Source organism: Centroberyx gerrardi, chromosome 5, assembly GCF_048128805.1.
Source record: "Centroberyx gerrardi isolate f3 chromosome 5, fCenGer3.hap1.cur.20231027, whole genome shotgun sequence".
Classification (NCBI taxonomy): Eukaryota; Metazoa; Chordata; class Actinopteri; order Beryciformes; family Berycidae; genus Centroberyx; species Centroberyx gerrardi.
The window spans coordinates 20,781,065-20,789,749 of NC_136001.1; the positions used below are offsets into that span (position 1 = coordinate 20,781,065).

The window sequence follows — 8,685 nt, forward strand, 5'->3', positions numbered from 1 at the left end:
CATTCAGAATGGATTTCAAAATACCTCTCTCCTTCCTTCTTCCCTTAATTCTGCTTCCCCAACATACAAACACACTAATAGTCTGCATTTCCATACAGTCCTGCTGGTATGCATTAAATAAGCATTGCTAATGTTATAAAGAAAAACGCTCTAATTGTGGGAGTGACGCCCCTCTTAAAATATACTTCCATTTTATTACAGTATAGTATTATACCCATAGAGCCTTTACTTAGTACATTCCTAGGGTGGCCTCCACACCTGGAATTTTAAAAGGATGAAGTAATTGGCTTATGAGTATGGCCACGCCCACTGTGGCCCACCTGGGAATTAAACCAAACACATGGGTTAAAAGGTCAATGACACAGTTGCACAGTGCTGCTCAGCACCCTCCTCAGTGGGAAAGAAGTGAAAACTGAGCAGAAAACACAACCTGTATGAAAGAGCAGTGACAGAGGAAGAAGTGAACCTTTGAGAAACAAGAAGAAAAAAGAGAGAGGGAGCAGCATCCCAGACCTTCAGTAAGGAGCTGCACAGAAGCTGAGCTGTACTTTGCTGGAAGCACAGCTCAGGCAGGACAGCAGAGCAGCAGTCTAGCAGAGATGCCATTCTCCCAGGGGGGCGGCGGGCCACTGCTCACTGCATTGTGACAGAGTGGAGGATTGTGTAAAAGCCAGGCTCCCTCAGCGTGACATCAGTCCAGGGACAGAGAAGGACGAGGGGGACAGGGGGGTGGAGGGAACGAGAGGGGACAAAGGTGGGTGGGGTGTCATAGTGAATTACCTAATTCTCCAACACACAGGTCCACACACCAGGACTTTGCGTGCTCGGTACCCCAAAGCAGCCGGCAGCAGGGAATAGCACTACTCTCTGGCTGTCTGGGTGTCAAAAACAGGGCAGACTGACCCTGTAGCCTCTGACCTCTAGCCCTCAGGTCAAGTACAGCACCTCTCACTTCGGGTCAAGAATGCATTATCAGTCTATTTCCTAATCCAAACTAAACAACACGACTCCATTTCAACAGCAGCCTTTGAAATCTCCCATGACCCCTTGATGGAACAAGTTCCAAAAAGAGCACTGATCTTATCCCCATGTTAAAGGATTGCACAAGCTTAATAAAACTAACAAAAGCCCATTGAGATATAGAAAACCACTGAAATAATTGAACTCATTTTTCCATTTCTCTCTTTTCTTCCCCTCACTCACAGGAACAAACAGCTATTTACAATGAGCTTTCCACCTCATTCAAAGACATGAATGAAGGGAGACAAAAAGGCCAAAGTCAAAATCTCATGGCTTTCAACTGGTTTTATCCAACGGATGTACAGTAACCAGCCATTTGAGCACCAGTAACAATCAAAGCACACACACAACCAACAAAAGAATTAAACATGAGAAACAAGAAACATGACAAATCAAATGTCACAACAATAAGATAGAGGGCCTTCTTTATGACACTGATTAGGACAGGCCATAGACTACATTTCAAATGAAATGCAACTAAATCCCATTTCAGTTGAAAAGTCCACTGTCAATAAAAGTCTTAACCTCAACAGTAATGAAGACCTAAAAATAATGTTCCCTTGCTAAAGCTCCAGTGAGTACAATAGAGAAACTGTTCCCTAACAAACAACAGACTATCACACATCAAACACACAATAACTACCAGCAGTCCTCCATAGATGACACACTTGGTATCAGTCCAGAGCCATCCACACACCAGAGTGACACGCCAAAAACTTAACCAAGCATGGCTGGGACAATGCTGAGGAGGTGGATGAAAGGATGAGAGAGGGGGGAAGTGAAGGTGAGGCAGAGGGGAAGAGGGAGTGTAAACAGACCTGGTAAAGATTTTTGAAACAACATTAAGAAAAAGAAAAGCCAGATTAGTGGAGAGGGGATTTCTTGTTTTAGCGTGAGCCAAACCACAGCAAAGGCAAGGGTGCCTTCAGAAGTGGAACAGACAATTGAAACCAATCAAGACACAAAAGCATAGGAGGAAGAGGAGGAGTGACACTCCCTTCTTCTAAGGCTACCAAGTGTTCTCTTCCTCTGTATTTTATAGCATCATAGATTCCCAATAAGTGTCTAGCAGGAATAATGCCCATCTCAGTGCGGAGTGAACGAGTTCAGCTGAGGTCAGCGTGCTAGACTGTAATGAAGACTCTCTAACTCAGTCATAATATTTGCAAGGCCAAAGAAACATAAATGCAGTTCTAGTCAGGATTAATTTATAAATAATAATAATAATAATAATAATAATAATAATAAATCTGGGTATGCTTCCTTTGCATCATAATTTGATAGTCTTTTTATTGTGATTATAATAAAATATAATCACCCAGAGGAATCTTTCACTTAATTCTGATAAGCTGAGCTGCAGAACTGTGTCACACCGCTGTCTATCCTATAGATCAGTTTATTACAATTAACTTAATAATTACACGGTGAGTTAAACTTGGTAATAGACGCAGGTCTGTTCGGTCTTGTTCAAAATCAAATCCTTTGCTCCAGGGAAAGCTTTTTAGGAGCGGTGCACCTTGGCTATAATTCAGCCTGCATAGTGTGTATAGCTACAATACTGAGTTGAGGGGTTACAGTCTTCCAGCATGTACATGCAGGCCACAGCAATGCCGAAATGTAGCAATTCTCATTCAATAGCTGTAGGTGATACAGCTCCTACACCCGGACAGCTAAGAAAGTTTACCCGGCTCTACTGCAATTAATAGAGAACTGCAGCCTGCAAAAATGTGTGCACAACTCCAGTACCGGCATTCCTGCAATTCCTTCTTCATTAGACCAATAAATGCTCCAACACACATCAGCAGTGACACTGTGAGTCCCCCGGGACAGCCGAGCCCCCTCCGCCCGCCTCTGTCCATCCTACCTGAGGATGATACACTCTTCTCCGTGCACCGGGCCACAGCCTGCTTCTCCCCACCTTTCCACCTGTAGCATATCCAGCCGTCGCTCCCTGTTCAGTGTCTCCGGCTGCAGAAGATTAGTACTCACAGTGACCGGTGTCCTCTGTCACCGTTTCAAGTCCACACGCCTGTCAGCTCCACGTTTCCCCCCGCTGCAGCCTACTGAACTCTTATCACGGCTCTCTGCCACCGCATCCCTGCAGGAGACTGGAAGTCAAGGCTAATGATAAGCTATACGCTATTTCTGATTCCCGAGGCAGCCTCGCTCGCGCGGGGCTGAACACAGGCAGCACGAGAACAGTCCAGACTTGTTCGGATGCCTGAAGGGGAGTCCTAAGCTCTCCCTTTTTGCTTTTCTTCTTTTTTTTTTTTCAACCTCATTCTCTTTCTCTCTTGTCCCTCCCTGCTCCTGCCTGCCAGCAGCAACCATCAAAAACATCTCCCGTTACCTTTTCAGGTAGGCCAGGACACTTAGGTCAATTTCATGCAGATTATCCTTTCTTCTTTTTTTTTAATCATCCCACTCAGGAGTTGTTTTGAACTTAGAACAGGCTCTTAAAGGTTGACCATAAAAAAAGATTTGTGTGTTTTTCTTTTTGGTTTTTTTTGTCTGTATTTCCTTGTTGCAAATGTTCTGTTTCCCTTGACCTCAAATGTGGTCTCATTTGTCCTGTGATGAGGATAAACAGTTCTGTTAGTGTCACATGGAAGAGCCACATACTACAATGTTTTGCTGCCACCCTTTTGATTGAGGCCAAACAGAACTTAAAGGAACCATGGGGGAGATAGAGGGAGGTGTAGAGGTGGTTTAGGGTAAAAATAAATAAATAAATAAAATAAAATACCAATAGTAAATGATTTTCTGTATTTATATAATGTAATTTGAGAGACTACCAAAATTGCTTTCTACATTGGTCTAGTAGTAATTAAAGAGTAATACTGAATATTGATATTGAAATAGTATTCTAATGGCTCAGGTGTAGGCATACTGTATTTGTAAATTTAACTGCTATCTCAGAAACTGGAGAGAAGTTTGTCCCATCTTGTAATAGATGTCACACTGATGTACAGCTCCATAGAGAATGAATTGGAAAAGACAAACTGACTGTGATTGTGGCAGTATATTCACAAGACATGAATATATTTTCTGATTCAAAAACGTTACTCTTCAAAAACATGAAGCTCATTTTGTGTAACAGTTTATACAGTCTACAAGTCCACAAAGACAGTCCTCCATTCTGTTAGCTTCTTGCCAAGAGCTGTCACCTCACCAGCCCCTGTAAGGCTCAACCTCCATAACTTACATCCACTCAATCTCTAGACTCCCTCTCACCACCCTCAGAGAGCAGCCTATAAACCTCCCACTGTTACCCCTTATTACCATGCTATTTATTTTTACCATAGCAATACCTGCACAACCGTGTGCGACTCACAATGTCTGCACAAAGTCTTCAGCCTGAGCAGTTATGTCCATGTTCTGTCTTACTTCATGAATTTCATTTTATTCAATAAAAGTAGGCTACTGCTGGACACTCACCATGCTGTATGCCATGCTGCCTGGATGCACATAGTGATTGACTGCTGTATGTTAATTTGCTGAGTAGTATGGATTGTCTGCTGCCCAGAGTATGTCTACATTATCCCCTTGCGCTGTTTATGAGGTTCTGTTGTCTCTGTGCCATGCATGCATGTCAGCATGTAGGACTACTGTGTTAAATTTGTAAGTTCTGCGCCAGTATCACCAAGACAAATTTCTTTGTATTTATTGTAATAGGTGAATTAAGTGATTCTGGGTTTGATTCAGATTCTGGTTTAGATTCTGAGACTGATTGCTCCAGGCCCATATGGCATCACAGATTAGATATAGTCCTGTGGTTTTTAGCTTTGTCATTAAGTTGTTTATGTTGACACTTACTGGACTCTCCTGTGTGAAGCTACGGGACTAACTTCATAAATTCAGTGGTGTTTCTTCAAATGCTCCATGTGGGTGTGCTCTTACCACTGCTGAGTATGCTAGAGGTGGAGCTGACATGGGTTTAAGTGCCATGCATTTTGCATTGACAGGCATGCATGTTTCAGCACCTCAGTTTTGGGATATAAAAAAGAGAGAGAGGCCAGGGTAAATACACAGCCTAAGACTAATAGGCAGACAGACAGTCAGACAGACAGACAGACAGACAGACAGACAGACAGACAGGCAGGCAGGCAGACAGGCAGGCAGACAGGCAGGGAGAGAACTGAGGAAAATTGCTAGGCAGATGTGCAGTGCAGCTCTTTTGAAGCAGTCAACAAAACTGAAACCATAACCATGCTGCATTAATAAAAACACATTCCAGCACTAGAATCTGTGTTCTACTGACACTGCTTTTTTGGCCTGTGGTTGGTTAGGGACAATAGAGGCAAGATGACTTGTGGTTTTAACCCCTTCAACTTGCAATCCCACACTATCGTCTTCCCCACCTTAAACCCCTCTCCCTCAGCTCAGTGTCAGAGCACATGGCAGGTCTCCCTCTATCCTGATCCTCACCAGGCTGCAACAGTGAACAGCCTGAAGGTTAGAGAGGCAAGTTTGTGACCGGAAGGCAACTGGCTTGAATTCCCAGACCGGCTGAGACACTTTGGCCAAGGAAAAGGAATGAGTAACACTCTACTCTCTCCCGCTACTAGTACCTCTGAGGTGCCCTTGAGCAAGATAGTTAGCCCCTACCGTTCCAGGGGATCTGTTCAGTGGCCAAGAGTTGTAAGCTGTGGTTGTAGCAGTCAGCTTCCAAGTAGGATTTTATGTAACTGTATGAATGTGAAGCCGGGTGTTGCTGGAAAACAGCATGCATGCTCAGGGAATAATTAAAGCTTGAAAAAAAAAGATATTGATTGATAGATATGCAGCCAGGACAAGATGTCAGTGAAAAGATAGAAGATCATAACATCTCCACCTCACTCTGGCCTCAGTAGTTAACGCTTAATTTTGGTTTACAGAGAACATGACATGCAAGGGTTCAGAAAAGATGTGTAACACAGAATAATTTTTCATCAGTAGTAGAGACAAGACAGAAACAACATGTAAGCTTGGTGCAGTTTGATAGGAATGTATATAGTGAGAGCAGATATTTTGATTCTCAGTGTTCCCTATGGTTTACACCTCCCTCCCTTGTAATAGCGTTAAGCCTGGAGGATAATTTGTACAGCGTTGTGCACTGCAGATGTTCTCAACGTTGTAGGATTATCCCATAAATTATCTCTCAGCAAAGCAGGAATGACTTTGGAGCCATGATGTCATCATCCCCTCTGTTGCTGCATATGGATCCAGAGGATGGTGGCAGCCGGATGCCAGGATCTCAGTCTGGAGGCCTTAAGGGAGAAGAGGAGAGGAGTGAACTAATAGGTGTGACCTGACCTGCTGTGATATCTACAGAAACAAATTAACTCCCACTATCAGTTTGCAATCAATCAACAGGTGATAATGCATCGTCGTAAGAGAGTGGATTTGAGTGGGATACAATGAAAAAGGTAAATTATCATCTTCAATTTTTAATCAGTAATGTAATCCACTATTATTATCTATGCAATGTTGCCATGGGGATGATTAAAGTTTCATCTCTTCTCTCATGTCTCAGTCATTATTTCAAGTTGTGCAAAAAGAGGTTTTTATCTTTATTATTTGAATTGGTTTATATTTGACCTCAAAATCAAAACACATTTTTCCATCAAACAAGCTTCTGAGTATTCTAATATTTAACAAAGGTATCTGTAATCTGATTATTGTTTTTTAACTGATTGTTAATAGTGTTGTTTTACCTGTTTAATCTGATTACTTAGTGTGATTAGTATGTGTTTTTACCATTTGATCAATGTGTTGCTTTGTTGTCCCGTTACTGTAGTCCCAGAAGAAGATAATTTGTTACTCCCATACCGTGTATGGGAAGATGAAATGATACATTTTAGTATCGGTTTTATATGCACATAAAATCCTGTTCATCTCCAGATGGAGAGAGGAATGCAGAGAGACTGAAGAATGACATACGATGTCTCTTCTTAAGTCACTGACACTGATCTCCCCATTCTGTCTTCCACATCTTTGCTTGCCTTACATACTTGGCTGATTCAACTGGATATGGAGATGTGTGACAGCATGGAGGGGATAGCAGAGATTACCAGAACAGGTAATGCTTCTTCCTGTGGGGAGTCATTTTCCCTTTCTCCTTTATAAACATACTATTGTGTGAGTGGATCTTGTGTGTTTTCTGTTTACATGTCTGAGTGCACACTGGTGACAGGAGGCAAATCCCCACACATGCATATTGTCTGAGACAGAGAGTAAGTGTTTGCTCAGACTTATCCCTATGTCTTTGTGCCGCAGGGACACGAAGCAGCGAGCTCGACACTGGTATGGTTTACCTTATCATGAGGCTGGAATTCATGGGCTCTCAGCTTGAGAGGGGAATGAGCAGCAGGTTCTCTCTCATTTTCATCCTCAGACAGTCGCCTGCAGCTTTCCTGCAAATACCACCTGTCCAGGTGACAAATGGCAAAGTGACCCTGCCTCTCATACCTCCATTACAGAGGTGGTGATTAAGTGACAGGAGACAAGAACCTGAAACTGAAACTGGGTTGGAAAAGAAATGTATAATGGTGAAAATCGTTTTTTGGAAAAGCGTGTATCATGGTTAGAGATTAAATATGCACAGTAGGGACTATCTGACTGTTGGACAGACTGTCGAAGCTATCAATAATTTTTATTAATTTGAATGATTATTTTGATGATTTTGGTTTCTTATTAATATCCACTCCATAAAGTGTTAACTGCCTTTGAAAGTCAACGCCTTCTCCAAAATATCTGGATTTTGATTGGCTAGTTAAAAAGCTGCAGGGTGAGACCATATCTCATAACAGTGTAAAAAACAACAACGGCTGAGTTGGAGCACTGAGAGATTGCTATAAAAGACTGAGAAGTTTACAATGTTCCATTTCATAGCACAGATGGTTGAGAGAATCATTAGTAATTCTTACACATCAAAGAGCCTGAGAGATTTCAACACTAGATGCCAGTTTGCTTGGTAGGGCTGAGCATATTTTAAGGTTTTTATTCCACTATGTAGCTATAGTCTGCATATTAGCATGGTTACATACACTCACTGAACACTTTATTAGGAACACCTTACTAATACTGGGTAGGAATCAGCTTTCAGCTCAATGTCAACCGGCTACCAAAGTGACATCCGCCTCAAGGTTTGACGTGTTGCATTCTGAGATGCTTTTCTGCTCACCACAGTTGTAAAGAGGTTATCTGAGTTACTGTAGCCTTTCTGTCAGCTAGAACCAGTCTGGCCATTCTCCTCTGACCTCTCTCATCAACAAGGCATTTCCGGCCGCAGAACCGCCGTTCACTGGATGTTTTTTGTTTTTCGCATCATTCTGTGTAACCTCTAGAAACTGTTGTGCGTGAAAATCCCGGGAGATCAGCAGTTTCAGAAATACTCAAACCAGCCGGTCTGGCACCAACAACCATGCCACGGTCAAAGTCACTGAAATCACATTTTTTCCCCATTCTGATGTTTGATGTGAACATTAACTGAAGCTGCTGACCTGTATCTGCATGATCTTATGCATTGCACGGCTGCCACATGATTGGCTGAATGGATAATTGCATGAATAAGCAGGTGTACAGGTGATCCTAATAAAGTGCTCGGTGAGTGTATTTTATATTAATATAGCATGCATGTATGATCAGTGATTGTTTTTTATTTGTTGATGCTGCCAGGTAAGT

At 42.4% G+C, this 8,685-nt stretch overlaps 1 protein-coding gene across 1 annotated transcript in view; it reads right to left on the reverse strand.

Moving 5' to 3' along the window:
- Positions 1-3,098, reverse strand: part of col7a1 (collagen, type VII, alpha 1) — a 58,782-nt gene extending 55,684 nt beyond the window's left edge. Inside the window, exon 1 of the mRNA XM_078283561.1 lies at positions 2,885-3,098. The gene's annotated coding sequence lies outside the window, so the exon portion shown is untranslated. The remainder of the gene's footprint in view (positions 1-2,884) is intronic.
- Between the last annotated feature and the right edge of the window lie 5,587 nt (positions 3,099-8,685).